General features: G+C 50.1%; 1 protein-coding gene across 1 annotated transcript in view; it reads left to right on the forward strand.

Moving 5' to 3' along the window:
• The first annotated feature begins 512 nt into the window (after positions 1-512).
• Synpo (synaptopodin) overlaps positions 513-15,952 on the forward strand; it is a 55,986-nt gene continuing 40,546 nt past the window's right edge. The window contains exon 1 of the mRNA XM_052155384.1: positions 513-616. The gene's annotated coding sequence lies outside the window, so the exon portion shown is untranslated. The remainder of the gene's footprint in view (positions 617-15,952) is intronic.

Raw genomic sequence — 15,952 nt, forward strand, 5'->3', positions numbered from 1 at the left:
TTGGAACTCTGATACTTGAGATCTGACTGGGGGCTGGGGGTGGGGGACCTCAGAAAGGGGATAGTAGGGGACAGGGTTCCAGGGACTCGCTTCCCCCCATGGAGCTGAAGATGTAGAGGCACAAGGGTACGTGGTGCAGGGGAAAAGGAGCCCCAAGGCCTCAGGTGGCTCCAGGAGGGGGCCAGCCAAGCCCAAGGGCTTGGGAACATGTTTATTCTGAAGTGTCTGGTGTCACTGGGGCCATTTCTCTGGGGCTTGAAATGCTCCAGAAGCCAGCAGGCTGCATGTGTGTGTTTGTGGAGTAGAACATAGGCTGTATTTATTCATCCTTTCGCCCGAGCCCTTAAAAATATAGACGGCTAATGTCTTCAGTATGTATGAAATATCCCATATGCTCCGAAACAAAAGGGGCTCTGTTATTAAAGTTTCATTTCCACACGCCCCCTCCCCTCCCTCCCGCCCGCCCCCTGACACCCTGCCCTCCTCCCATCCCGTTCAGCCTGCTAGAGACAGCAGAGAGAGGAGGCAGGCGGGCAGGCGGTGGGTAGCGAGCGGCCGTGGACAGAGGCCGGGCACAGGCGACTTCCTCTGCAGTGTGTGCAGGGCCCGGCTCCAGGTGAGGGGGTGCCACTGGGAAAGGACTGCAGGGTTTTCCAGAGGAGAAATGTCCCTGGGATGTCCAGTGGGGAGTGGGAGCTGAGGTGGCCCTTCTTGTGGACTCCTATGGAGCTGGGGCCCTGGCAGGGTCCCACTGTCTGGGACGGAAATGCCCGCTCTGCTGCTAACTGAAACCACATGTGCCTCCCAAGCAGTGGGACAAGGACACTGTCTAGCCTGAGGCTTGGGACTGGGGGAGAAAAGATGTAGGTTGGCGTGCGGTATGCTCCAGGGTAGGTTAAAGGCTGTGCAGGAAGGCTTTGTGTGTGTGTGTGTGTGTGTGTGTGTGTGTGTTGATGCTCGTCAGAGTGCAAGAAGATGCCAAGGTTCTCTGTGTGTGCGTGCATGAATGGGTGTGTGCCCATCTCCAAGTAGAAGTGTGTTGACTCACGGGGCCCACCAGCCTCTCTCCCGGCCCAGTGTGTGTGTGTGTGTGTGTGTGCGTGTGCGTGTGCGTGTGCGTGTGCGTGTGCGTGCGTGTGTGTGTGTGTGTGTGTGTAAGGGGTTCCTCACTATGCGAGGCTCCTCTCTACCCACTGCGTCTCCTGAAGCCACTTTCAGTCTTCTCTTGCTTTTAGGGCCTCTTCCCATTTTCCAGATGAGCCAGCAGAGGTCAGGGAGGGTAACAGCAGCTGCCTTCCCCATCTGTCGTCTGTCCTTCATAGTCATCCTTCACCTTTAGGAGCCTGGCCTTGTCATCATAGCCCTGGAAAGTAAGGAAACCAAGTGTGAGCCTTGAGATGACTTGTTCATGGCCATCAGGAGGACTGGGGCTGGGCCTGTTCAGACCCAAGCGGAAGGCATAGGTTGACTGGGGTGAGGACTTAGGCTTGGGCAAAGACAGAGAGCCTCCCTGCTCCATTCTTTGGCCAGTGGAGTCATTTTTGAGGTCCAGGTAACTCAAGTCCAAGGCCATTTGTCCCTGAAGAATGAGCTGTGTAGGGGAACTGGCTTCCTATTCAGGCAGAGGCCCTGCCAGCCTTTCCTGCACAGGGTCCCACTCATCACCTGGTCTCCGTCTTCTTGCCTCCAATGTCATGGTTGGGCCAGGTCGGTACTTTCAAAGCCCAGCATACATACTATTGGCAACTCATGTCACCGTGCCCTGTGAACTGTCACTTTTCCTCTTAACAAGGAGTGTGTGGCCAGGCAGAGGTGGCTCATGCCTTTAGTCCCAGCACTTAGGAGGCAGAGGCAGGTGGATTTCTGAGTTCTAGGCTAGCCTGGTCTACAGAGTGAGTTCCAGGACAGCTAGGGCGCTACACAGAGAAACAATGTCTTGGGGGTTGGGGGAGAAAGAAAGAATAGAAAAATAGAAAAGAAAAGAAAAAGAGTGTATGTATCAGTCTTACTTGTGCTGGCAAAAATGTACAAATGGCATCTCAAAGCTGTGAGGAAATGTACTCTTCTAAAATGAATGAAAACTGGGACTCGGTAGAAACTCCATTAGGTCCTGTGCTTCTGGGCAGTGTCTCTATGCTTCTAGCATTGAAACTGCTCTCGAGAGTGCTGCTTCTCAGGCAGAGTGTGTAGCTTGTTTAATCGACTGCTTGTCAACATGTATACAGCCCTGGGCCTGATCCTTATTACTTATAAGCCAGGAGTGCTAGGGTATGCCTGTGCTCCCAGAAGCTAGGTGCTGGAAGTCACCCTCACTTCCTCCGATGTATATTATCTGAGGCCAGTATGACCAGGATGAGCCGTGGGACCCTGTCTTGCACATACAAAAACTGTAGTTCTAGCTGTTGAGAAGCAGATGTCATCTGCTCTGGAGAATCTTTTAGTCCCGCAGAGAGCACTGCACTTCCATGAGTTCAAAGCAGAAAGACCAGTTGATACCCTGTGAGTGTGTGTGTGTGTGTGTGTGTGTGTGGTGTGATACCCTGTGAGTGTGTGTGTGTGTGTGTGTGTGTGTGTGTGGTGTATGGTGGGTGCTGCTTGGGAGAGCAAGGGCCAGCAGGGGCAGAAGGGAAAAGACCATCTTGTTCTCAATATGGGTTTGGTATACAAGGTCAAAGGCCTTGGGAAAAAGAATGTCCCCTGCGTGGCATTTCAAGGACTTCCTCTGGTCTCAGTCTTCCTTTCAATGGCTGATAGGGTCGGGTGGAGCTGTCCAAGGCTACCTTGGCTCACGCCTTTCCTGCCATTCATGATTAGCTCCCAGTCTCTTGGCTGTGATTTATATACTGAGCCAGGACTGACCCCAGGAACATAGTGCTGGGGAAACTTGCTGGGTTTTTTAGGGGAAACCTTAGCATCATCCTAGTCTGAGCCAGTCTAACGATATCTTGGCTGACATGCCTCTTCCTCGTGAGTTAGTTCACCGTGTCTGCTATCATAGCTTGGTCATAGCTTGTACATAGAGTTTCACTAGGTTCTGTCCCGTCATTAGCTCTTGGGAAAGCACTGTTCGAGCTTTTCCCCTAAGAAATGTCCTCATTTGGAGAACAGACCTGCTTCTGTTATGGTGTCAGTGACAGGCATAGGCTTAGCATTCCTGCCGAGTTCCCCGCTGCAGCCATACCCGGGCTCGGTTGTTGTAGACTAGCAACTTCTGGGCTCATTCTTTCTTATCTCACTTGTACCGAACAGAGGACGCTGATCTTTGGCACACAGTGGTGGAGAACATCCTTGGGTAGGGAGGAGTTGCTGACCCCTTCTTGAGGTAGCATCAGGCAGAGGAAGGAGCTGAAGGCTGGGCTCATTATAAACGTACCGCTGATATGCGTGTGACCAAGGATGAGCCCCTTTCTGTCCTCTAACCCAAGGAATCATTGTCTTTGATCGAAGCGGAGTACTAGGCGATGGAGCAGCAACCTACTTGAATGTTGAATGTTCTTGCTCCTCTAGGAATGCGCCTCCCCTGCAGAGTGCGGCTGGTACCCCAAGCACATGTAGAGCCAGGCCCGTTCTGCAGGCCCAGGTTTCTTTGGGGCTGGTGGTAGTTGTTTCAGACTCTGAGGAAGCATCTGGCCAGGGTCAAGGGCATAGTTCCTGCCTACAGAACTCAGTGCATCTAACAGGTCTTTGGTGGCCCTGTGAAGCTTGCTGAATAGTCAATTCCGTGCTACCCCACTGCCAAGGCCAGATAGCACTGCCCTGGACTGCTCCCGGGAATGATGGGAATCAGCATGGCTGAGGTAAGACATGAGATACAAGACTGCAAGACGAGCTTTTACCCTAAGAAATGTCCTCATTTGGAGAACAGATCTGCTTCTGTTATGGTGGTCAATGACAGAGGCATAGGCTTCGAGTTCCCCTCTGCAGCCATGCCCAGGCTCAGTATCTCCTCCGGTTCCTTTTTTTCCTTTTTCCCCCCAGGGTTTGTTAGCATTGGAGTGGAAATAGACCAGGGAGTTTAACTGTAGCACTGTTCCCAAGCTACTAGTGACAATTTCAACCCTAGGCAAGGGGAAACTGAGAGCTGTGTTGGGTTAGAAAACACACACACACACACACACACACACAAACACATACACACACACAAACAAACAGGATAAAGCCAGGCAGCCAGCCTGCCCAAGTCATCCCTGCAGCAGCCATGAGATTCTGGGCTCTACTCTCCTGATCTGTAAAACGTGTCATCAGAAAGTGACACAATGGCCCGGACAGACTACCATGTACACACCACAGTGAGCACTAAGAACATTATAGTTCCAATGACTCTGATGGCCCCGTGACAGAGAAGACAACAAGACACTGAGTGTTGGTCCCTGAGCTGTCAGACCAGTACCGATTCTTCCCCAGGCTGGGATCCAGTCCTAGCCTGTGGCTCTGTGACTTCAGATGGGTCATTGAACTCTGCTGGGTCTCATCTTCTCATATAAAACAAATGTAGAAATGGCGTCTATCTCGTGGTGGCTGTAGAACTCCATCAGCTCTGTGGGCTCCTGGGCACAGTAAGTACTCAGGTAGTGGAGGCCTAGAGGCCTGGTCCATCAGGTGAATCCCCTCCTATAGTGCTCTCCTGCTCTGTGAGATTATAGTCCACACAATCCATTGGCCCGATGGCCAGAAGGTTCAGACATCTTGCCCCAAGGTTCGTCTTAGCTCTTGGGACAGACAGCTCACTTTAGACTCTCAGGATGGATGTGGCTAGTTGGGGGAGGGATTGTGGGGTGGGGTCACACCTGTAGAATGCTGAGTGGGACACACTTGGGAAACTGAGGCTTTGAGAGGGAAAGGGCTGATGTGGACAGGGGTGGGGGGAGTGAGGGAAGGAAGAACCGGGTGAGCCTACCTCAGGCTCCACCCTTTGAGCCTCACCAGAAGCAGGAAGGGACTAAAGGAACCAGAAAGCAGAGGAAGATAGTCGGGAGAAAGCCTGGACGACTAGGCTGCGGTTGCTTGGTCTGACTGAGCAGCCTCCTGGGCTACCCTCACCGTGTGCACATGCGCAAATGAGCACACGCAGGAATGTATACATCAACGGTCATGCACCTCACCTCACCTTACACACGGAAAGAAGCATACAGCTACATCCCAACACACAGACACACAGAGGCATACGGACATACAAACAGATAAACACATACATAATAATACACACACATACATACAGAGGAGCAGTTACATAGACACACATACACACAAAGACACACAGATACACAAATTCATACAGATGTGCACATACATGCATGAAACACATGCACACACATGCACGAAACACACGCATGCACACACATACACACCATAGACACACAGAGACCCAGAGGAACAGTTACATAGACACATAGATACACAAAAACACACAGATACACAAATTCATAGATGTTCACATATATGCACAAAACACACACCGCACACATACACACACACAGAGACCGAGAGACTGCAGGGAAGGTCTAAGCTTGAGGGCATGCCCAGGGATCAACCTGCCTTTCCTCCACCCTCATTGCAGGGCTAGCAACTCTTGCTGTGTATGGAGGCAGGCTCTGTTCTAGACACTTGTCTTACATTACCTTGTTCAGCCCTCACAGTGCCTCGTGAGATAGGCACTGTCATTCGCCCCGATTTGCACACGGAGAAGTAAAGTGTCAGAAAAGGAGAGCTGCTCGCTGGAGGTTGCAGTTTGTTTTAGTAGCGATTCCAGAGCATGCCACCAGAGTGCAGAGCTTTATCGGTCAGCTCTCCAACTTGAGCCACAGGCCCAGGCATGGGGCTCAGCTCCGCACCTCCACCAAGACCAGGCCCAGGGCAGAAGCAAGAGGAGTTGGTTCCATTTCAGGCCCAGGTGGGGAGTGCCATGCTCCTGTCACAGAGTGGAAGAAACAGGCTGGATCCTGTGTGTGTCTAGGCCAGGCTTTGATGACGAACAGAAGCAGTAACAAGCAGGAGCAGCGTGTTCCTGATCTTTGAGCATCTTACAATCCCTCTTTCCTCGGGGCAGGCTATAACCTCTCTCTTCCCACCCACCCAGCCACAGGTCCCAAACTTCCTTCATAACAGCTTCGGGCAGCTATTTGTATTTCCCTTCTATTATTTTATGTCAGCCTGCATGGATGAGGGGGAGGAGACCGTTATCTTTTTTAAAAAAAATAATTTTTAATAATTTTTGGCTTTATCCTGACTGTAAGAGTACATACCAGTGTGTGGGGATGGGTGCAAACGAAATGAAATATCTATAATTTTGTCTATTGGCCTCAGAGTGACCACTGTGCAGGTATGGAATGTAAGACGTGTGGTATAAACAGGTACAGTGAGGTCTCTGTAGACAGGGAGCTGAAGATCTAGCATCTGTTGAAAGAAAAACACCAGCACACTGGTCTAACGTTCCTCTTTACTGATGTAGGTAGGACGCCTAGGATGTCAAGGCATGGGCTTGCCGTGTTCCCTATGGGTCTGGCTTTCCACTTCTGAGCAGTGACAGAGTAGGCTCAGAGCAAGGAGAACAGACAGGATGGGGAAGGGTCTGTGTGGTCCTGTTGGTCTGGATGAGGGTTAGCGGCGTAGGAAAGACAGGCATCCTCAGAGGACAAAGATCAGTGGTGGCAGTGGAGTGTGAGGCACCAGATGGGAGCTTTTGGTTCTATAGGAAAAGCGTTCTAAAGATTAAGAATGCGTTGGTTTTGGAAGACACATGATCTACACCTCGGACATACCAGCTGAGTGGAGAGGGATCCGGAAGTCAGAGGGATGGGCTACAGGGAGGCTCCTCTTCCAGAGGCTCTGGGTTCAACTCCTAGCACCCATCTGTCTCACAACCATCTGTAACTTCAGTGCCAGTGATCTGATATTGCCCTCTTCTGGCTTCTATGGCTATCAGCCATGGGCTGTGGTTCGCAGACATTTGTGTAGGCAAAACACCCGTACACATAAAAAGAAGTAAGTACAATATAAAATCATATGGGGAACTCCACAAGTCATAGAGAGCTTAGCTCTCTCAGGGCCGTCCCTCAAGGCCAATGCTTGACTCCTAAATCAGTGTCCCACAACACTGCTATTTCTGCACTAGGTGCTAAAGATGAAGGTCCCCCAGGGGAAACTTGGACATGCCCTACCTACTCTGGGAACCGCATTCTGGACAGCTCCACCTCACTCTTTCCAAGACATGGTTGGGGGAACCATTGGAGAGCATCTATCTGGGGCAACCTCCCTACTTGGTGGAGGGTAAACTGAGGCAAATGATGATGGCTTGTTTGAAGACAAGGTATAGCCTACAACTATACCACCCTGAATGTATCTCATCTTATCTGAACTCAGTGGACTCATAGGAGGTGGTAGATCATGATTCTGGCTCAAATAGAAGCAAACCATCCCTGGGCTCCTGGATGTCCCCAACATGTCCCCAACCTGTTAGGCCAATGATGGATTAAAAATGTCCCTATTAGGAAAGGCTTCCTGGAGGAGCCTGCGTGTTCTTTAACTTCACAATTCACAGCATGTCTTGCTTGGGATATGTTCATGTGCACTTAGTTAGGCCCTGCCTATAGATGTCACCCATCACAGCAGACTATACAAAAGGAGGAAATGATAATCTCCTCCTGCCTTGTCCCCTACGAGGACTTTGCATTTTCTAAGGTTACTTAGCGCCCCCTCCTCCATTTCCTAGCCCACTGCCTCTCCCTCTGCCTTCTTAACCTTCTTCCCAAACCCAGGACAGCCCCTGCTTGACTCTCAGTCCTTAGAGCAAGCTTGCTATACAGTGTGTCTGCAGGAGCACTGTATGTCAGAGCTGGGCATGGTGGTGCGTGCCTGTGATCTCAGTTTACAGGACACAGAGGCAGGAGGATCATTACAAGGCAGGGGCGTCTGCATAGCCAGTTTCAGAACAGCCAGGGATACATAGAAAGATTATCAACACACATACACACACACACACAGGGTAGGGGAGGGAGAGAGAGGGAGAGGGAGAGAGAGAGAGAGAGAGAGAGAGGGAGAGAGAGGGGGGGAGAGAGAGAGAGAGAGAGAGAGAGAGAGAGAGAGAGAGAGAGAAACTAGGTGGTGATTTATATTTGTAATCAGCACTTAAGAGCTGGGGCAGTTAGATTGCTGTTAGGCTAGCCTGGGCTACATACTGATTTGGAGACTAACCCTGGCTATGCATTGAACTCTTGTCTCAAAGGGGAAAAAAAAAAGGAAGAAAAAAAGAGAACAATTTATCCTTCCCTAACCCCAAAGAAACAAACTCTACAGAATGATAAATATCAGGAAAGCTGACGAGGTTCCGGTGTGAGGACTAGTAACCAGAGCCCTTCCTGAGCCAGGCCCTGTACCTGGCATGGTACAGAGTGTTCCTTCTGTGTCACCTCACTTCAACCCCACACCAGTGTCCAGGAGGCGCTGCTCTTGGCCCTATTTTACAGGTGGTCACACTGAGGCTGAGAGGCTCAGCTACACCCCAGATCCCTGAAGTTCAGGGACATGGCAGTAGGTGGCATGCCTTCCCAGATCCAGGCTAGGGAGAACCACAGAAGCACATGTGTAATTTTAAAATGTCTACAGCCACACTGAAAAGCATATAAACAAGCAAACAACAAACAAAAACCACTGGTACCAGGGAAATTAATTGTAATAATGTACTTACTTGCAAACCAGCTGGAGTTATTCTAAGATAGTCTCTGTTTCGTTTTTGTTTATTGTTCGTTTGTTTTTGTACCTTCTTAGGAATGGCCTGTGTTCTTTGGTTAGAGCATGTGTCTCTCTGATTGCCACATTCCAACTGCTTAGCAGCACATGTGGCTAGTGATAGCCTATTTGGTTAATACAGTCCTGTAGTCTATTGCTTTGCAAGAGCTTACAATGGTATTTCTGGGTCCCAGGAAGACTCCAATAATATTAGATTCTAGCACGATCATTTTTATCATTAGCTGTTGTTTTGTCCAAGAAGAGTTAGGGGTTAGGCCACAAGTCTTCGGTGTAAGCTTACCCTGATGTCTCTATTTCCAGTCTTCTGAGACTGAAGCTTAATGTCTCCCAGGAGGAACCACTTCTGTGAACCTTTGGCCTTTAGGTTTGGAAGAGGCAGCTGGAGAGGAGGAGAGGCTTCTGAGAACCCTCCATCTCCCTGGCTGGCCAGCTGGGTACCACATGAAGTGAGGCCTCCTGAGGAATGATAAGCCTGTGGCCCATCTGCTCAGGACGGTGTAAGTGGCTGGGTTGCCAAAGAGAAGGCACAGGAAATTCTGCCTCCGAGGTTCCTGTGAGCTTTCAGCTCTGAGGGTTGTAAGCCAACAAATAGAAGTCATTGTCTCCGCACTCACTTTCATGGAACTCTATGAATTATTAAGTGAAGCAGGGACAGGGGTCTGTTCGTCTCCCTTTCCACTATTGTCTGGGAACAGCTACTGAGCACTTGCAAAGAGCAGGGTTCCAGAGCCCTCTGCGCGCGGGAATCCCTAGGAAAGATAAAAACTTGCAGATGGCCCAGTCCCACTCATAGACACATATGTCATCTGTCAGGGCTTCGGCCAGGGATTTGGAATATGTGAAACATTCTCATGTGATTGTAATGCATGGGCCAGCTTGGAAACCAGGTGGCCACCTCTTGGAGGCATGTGCCCAGGGCTTGTGCCCAGGAAGCGCTCACAGTGGTCACGGCACAGGTGTGGTTTCAGGGAGAGCAGAGGCTCACCATAATTGAGGGAACACGGTGTAGTGTAATTTGCTGGCTGTGGCTTTAACTAGTTCTGGGGTGGTCAGTGATAAACAGTAGGTTCTGCGGGGGGTGGGGGGGGGGAAGACTTTGGTTTGTAACCTCTTCCCATTTCCACATTATAACCACTCCTACCACAGCCTCTACCATAGCCTTTCAAGCTATCAATTATCCTGTGTTAGATCACAGACATTGCAAGAGATGTCGGTGGGTAGCAGGGCTTGCTGCATCAATGGGAGGATCTGAGTCTGGATCCCAGCATCCATGTAAAAAGCCAGATGTGGCTGTTCCAGTTAACCCCAGTGCTGTGGGCAGAGACAGAGGGATCACTGTGGTGTGCTGGCCATTAGCCTAGTGCCAAGAGAGACCCTGTCTCAAAGGAATAAAAATAGAGTACAGACTAGGACACCTGATGTCACTTGATGTCCTTCTTTGGCCTCTGCTAGTGCACTCATTTCACATGCCTCCCCCCATCCCCTACAGAGACAGAGAGACAGAGACAAAGAGAGAGACAGAGAGACACACACAGAGACAGAGACACAGAGAGACAGGCACACGGGGACAGACAGACAGACAGACACACACACACACACTCACAGACACACAGAGAGAGACAGAAAGGGAACAATAGCCGGATGGTGGTGGCACACGCCTTTAATTCTAGCACTTGAGAGGCAAAGGTAGGCGGATTTCTGAGTTCGAGGCCAGCCTGGTCTACAGAGTGAGTTCCAGGACAGCCAGGGATACACAGAGAAACCCTGTCTTGAAAAAACTAAAAAAAAAGAAAAGAAAAAGAAAAGAAAAAAGGGAACAATAGAGAGGTATATTTTGGCCGTGAAGTACATACGCCTTGATTTTCTCCATGCTGACAAACACTCTGAGTGAAGAGGGGCCTATGAGTGGGAAGGAGATGAAGAGGAGTGCCCTGGAGTTTTGGGTTCATTTGCAAACCGGAATATTACACTGCTTTGGTTCAATCAGGACTTGTCTTGTTGAGTCTCCACAGTGACACAAGGATGGCCAGGAAGACCAGTCACATGGCCTTGGGGAAGTTCCTCCCCTTTTTGGTCCCTGATTCCTCTTGTGGCCAGGAAGGGACTTGTGGTTTTCCCAGGCTGGTCTAATCCAGCCAGCAATAGCCCCGTATTTATAGCCATGACTTCAGTCTCTCCAGTTTCGTCAGAGCTGTTTCCTTGGCCTGTGTACTTGTCAACCCAGTGTGGCAGAAATAGGTGTGATGCACAGTGGACTTAGCTGATTTGGTGCCACTTGGATTTGCAAGTCCATTTAGGACAGGCTTGGCACGTAGGGTCCTGAGTGTCAGGTGCCACAGGCTATCCAGAGCTGGAAATGGACTTTGAGGCTCAAACTTAGAGGTCACTGATGATCAGAGTAGAGGACTATAGTTAAGACAGAACGATGTCAGCCGGGCGGTGGTGGCACACGCCTGTTATCCCAGCACTCTGGGAGGTAGAGGCAGGCGGATTTCTGAGTTCGAGGCCAGCCTGGTCTACAGAGTGAGTTCCAGGATAGCCAGGGCTACACAGGGAAACCCTGTCTTGAAAAAACCAAATCCAAAAAAAAAAAAAAAAAAAGACAGAACGATGTCTGCATGACACACCCCTCCCCCTCTTGGAGTCCTCAGAGGAACCTACTGACTACTTCATGTCCTAGGTGCCTATCAGGTCCCAGCTTGGCTATTTCCCTGCTCTTAGACCATGAGCAGATACTCCTCTTTACTGGGTCTCTGCTTTCTTCTACTAACTAGGAAGAACGAGTAGCCAGCACTGGGAGGAGCATCAGGTGCTGGGAGGAGCATCAGGTGCTGGGAGGAGCATCAGGTGCTGAGAGGAGCATCAGGTGCTGGGAGGAGCACCAGGTGCTGGGAGGAGCATCAGGTACTGGGAGGAGCACCAGGTGCTGGGAGGAGCACCAGGTGCTGGGAGGAGCATCAGGTGCTGGGAGGAGCACCAGGTGCTGGGAGGAGCATCAGGTGCTGGGAGGAGCACCAGGTGCTGGGAGGAGCATCAGGTGCTGGGAGGAGTAGCAAGTGGTAGCCTTAAAATGTCAGGTATGAGTAAGATCCACGTGGACACAGTGGCCAGGACGGGCCTTGCACAGAGTCAGTGCTCAGCAGATGGCAGCTCTGGTCCTTATTACACCCTCAGGCATCCTCTCACAAAACAATAATTACAGCGCTGATAGCTGCACCTTAGTGAGCTCTTTCCCAGGTTGCCTTATTTAAGCCTTCCAAGGACTATCCAAAATCAGCACCATTATTCCCAGACTCCTTACAAAGTATCTGCTTTTCCAGAAGGAGGAGGTGGCAGCCTATCAATTTCATAACCTTGAAACACAGTGTTCTCAAATGAAATAATACTGGTATGTGAAACCAAAGGTTTAGATACGGATTGCAAAAAATATTCCATCCTGAATGGTAGATGCGGTCATGGGGGTGGGGGGGGTGGGGGGGACGTTGAGCAGATTCCAAAATGGCGAGCGACTGAGTCATCAGAACATTAGCACGAGCACCGTCCCTCCCAGGGCTGCTTCTGCCTCATAACGTTGGTTTGTATGCTTTTTTAAATAATTGCATATGAAAATCTAACACCATCGTGAACTTGAGATACAGATACCACCCGAAACCCAGAATAGCATCTGCGGAGGTTTCTCTGAGCTTGCTCTATCTCGGCTCCACACAGTACTTCCTGGCTCTCTTTCCTGCTTTATTATGTCCCCATCCCATTTAGCACCATCTGATTCATCTGCACATTTATTTATTTATTATTTGTTATCTGTCCACGCCAACCAACATGTGAGCGCCACGTGGGCAGGGTTCCTTTCCCTCTTGTTCACTGTGTGCCACCAGCGCTTAAAATAGCAGGCATTCGTGAATGCGTGTTGAGTGAAAGAACAGAGAAATGAATTGACTGAGCCTCTGCTCTGTCAAGATGGCGCGGGGCCGGAGGTGGGGGTTAGAGAGACCATGTGATTCACCCAAGGTCACATGCAACCTGGAGGTGTGGTTAGCACTCACCTCCCTGAAGACTCCTGGTCCCTCACTGCCTGCTCATGCTAGGAAGTTCCTGATGCTTCTGGGATCTCCTGACCTCACATCCAACCCAGGCTCCTTCTCCCCCAGGGACAGATGGGAATGGAGGGAAAGAAAAGCAAATCAAAAAGAAGGAGGGGCTATAGCAAGTTGGGCCTCTTGACCTTGCTGGTGGCATAGAGACCGGAGAAGCCAGAATCCTTATCTTTTCTTCAGGTCTGGGGGTGGGGCTGGGAAATGGGTAGTCATAGTCCACCCTATGGGTCAGCCTTAGTTCGTGCAGTATCATGCCGCTGCTTCTGTTCCAACAACCACACTACCCGAGACCTTTCTCAGATGGAGAAACTGAGGCCCAGAGAAAGGAAGTGACTTCTCCAAGAATGCAGAACCGGGCAATGACAAATACCGCAGCCCTGGTCTGGAGGTTGCAAGAGCATCATGGGAGTCCTGATGTGATGCCCCTGCCGTGGTACCCATCCTTGTCCCAGGAGAGAGGCAGATGGAGGGAGTATCCTCTCAGCTCAGATGCTTGAGGATAGTACAGACCTTCAGCTCTGAATAGGTCAGACACTGTCCTTCATCCACCGTGAAGCTGTGGGTGCTGCCAAATAGGAATAGGCTGAGCAGATTCTGAGTAACCCCCTTTCCCAGGTAACCCCATTTTTTACCTTTAGCTACATGTACACTTAACCCTTGGTGACTCAACACTCATGTGTTAATGGCTACAGTGTGCCAGGTGATAAAGCAGGCGCTGGAGGGAACGTCCAACCCTGTCATCTTCTTCGTTCACCCATTGGCTTGTTTCAGTGACTCTTTCCACTGCCGAGGGAGTGCAGCCCAGTGGATGGGCCGTGACGTCTAGACTGAGAGTTTTGGGCATGGGAACCTGAGTTAGCCACTTGCTGGCTGTGTGAACTTGGCAGGTCACAGAAGCTTGACTTCCTTATCTATGGTATGGAATGGGGTTAATAGTAGCACTTGCCTCCCCCCAATCTCCTGAGGAGTAAGATGTTTGGCTCCTGAGGAGGGTCAAATGAGTGAGGTGTTTGGAAGAGTGCCTGACATCGACACTACTCAGCTATCATCTCTTATCATCCATACAGTTTTTATGTGCCATGAGCAGAGGGAACTGCTCCAAACTATTCTTAGTCCAGAGAACCCTGAATGCCAGCCCTGGTCCAGCCTTTGACCTTTGACTTCAGCCCCACTGCCCAAAGCCTGCTTGGTAGAATTGTCCCAGCTACAGTCCTATGGGGATGGACTCAATGGGTTTTCAGATCTATCCCCAGTCATTCTGCCTTCTTGCTTTCATGGGGCCTTGATGGATCGTCTGCCTCAGGAAGCTAAGAACCAGGGAACAAGCCTAATACAGTATAGAGACAGGAATAGATTGTAGGTGGAGAAGGACCTTTGGGGAATGAAGGTCTTCCTAGATTACTAACTCCCTCTCAGACTCCTTTGGTCCTCTACCTGTAGCATCAGACTCTGCGATTCAGGTATGCCTATAATCTCAGCACTTGGGGTAGGGGGTGGGGAGAGGCAGGAGGATGTGAGTTGGAGGTTAACCAGGGCTACACAGTGAGAATATGCCAAGAATAGACGGGAGGTGTCTCTGTAGAGATGGCTCAGTGCCTAAGAACACTTGCTGCTTTTGCAGAGGACCTGGGTTCAGTTCTCAGCACCCACATGGTAGTGACAGCCATCCATAAGCCCAGTTATAGGGGATCCAATACCTTCTTCTGGCTTCAGTGGGCACCAGACATGCAGGTGGTACACATACAAACATGCAGGTAAAACACTTATACCAATGAAATAACATTTGTTGTTGTTGTTTTCAAGACAGGGTTTCTCTTTGAAGCTCTGGTCATCCTGCTTCTGTCTCCTGAGTGCTGGGATTAAAGGCATGTGCCACCACCACTCAGCAAAAGTAAAAATATTTTAAATATTTTTTTAGAGATTTATTATATATATATATATACAACAGTGTAGCTGTTGTCTTCAGACACCCCCAGAAGAGGGCATCAGATCTCATTATGGATGGTTGTGAGCCATTGTGTGGTTGCTGGGATTTGAACTCAGGACCTTCAGAAGAGCGGTCAGCACTCTTAACCGCTGAGCCATCTCTCCACCCCAAATATTATTTTTTTTTAAAAAGAGGGCCAAAGATGTGTCTCAATTGGTAGAGAGCTTGCTTACTATGTGCAAAGCCTCTGATGTAACTCCTAGCACCATAAATAGTGTGGTGCTACGCATGTAGGAGGTAGAGACAGAAGAATCAGAAGATCAAGGTCATCCTTGGCTACTTGACCAACCTGAGGCCTGTGAAGGAGGCCTCTACTGAGCTAGAGACAAATGAAAGAAGGCGAAAGAGAAGTGGAGACTTATAAATAGGAAAAAGAAAAGAGGAAAAAGACAAAAAGGAAAGCTCAGACCCTGTGATGACCGTGGTGAATGGCGAGGACTCCATGCCTGGACACTGTCGCGTGGATGTGCTCTGCTGGGTTCCTCGGGCAGTCCTTGCTTCTTCACTTCCTCGATAACCACACAGTAGGTGCTTCTGAGCTTCCAGTGTGTAAATGGCTGTCACCAGCCCTGAATGTCTGGCTTACAGGCAGCTACAGAGCCTGGGGAGCGGTTAGTGGCTGAAGGCTTGCACTCTGTCTACCACCCTGGGAAGCTCAGGCCAGGCAGGTCAGCTATAACAGCAGCGTGTGTGTGTGTGTGTGTGTGTGTGTGTGTGTGTGTAATGTGTGTATGTATGTATCTGTGTGTATGTCTGTGTGTTAGACATGGAGAGACAGAGAGACAGAGGCAGAAAGAGAGAGAAAGAGAGAGGATCAGAGAGAATTTGAACCAGGATCTGACTCGAAGCCAGCATGCTTCCTCTACCATGCAGAGAGCAGCAGAAAGCACACGCGAGGCCCCCAGGTCACAGATTTTGGACTATATTTTCAGAAGCTGGCAGCAGAAAAAGCCAGGGATGTCTGGGCAGGTCCTGGGACTGCACGGCATCTGATACGCAGCTGGGCTTTAAGGCTGAAGCACATGGGAGCCTGGGTTCCCTTAGGGCCTCTCTTCTGACCAGAGCTCCAAGCTACCTCTGGAAAAGAGTGTGGTCTATGGACCTTAATAGCTTTGGCTACCGGAGC

The sequence above is a fragment of the Apodemus sylvaticus genome, chromosome 13 (genome assembly GCF_947179515.1).
Source record: "Apodemus sylvaticus chromosome 13, mApoSyl1.1, whole genome shotgun sequence".
NCBI classification, from domain to species: Eukaryota; Metazoa; Chordata; class Mammalia; order Rodentia; family Muridae; genus Apodemus; species Apodemus sylvaticus.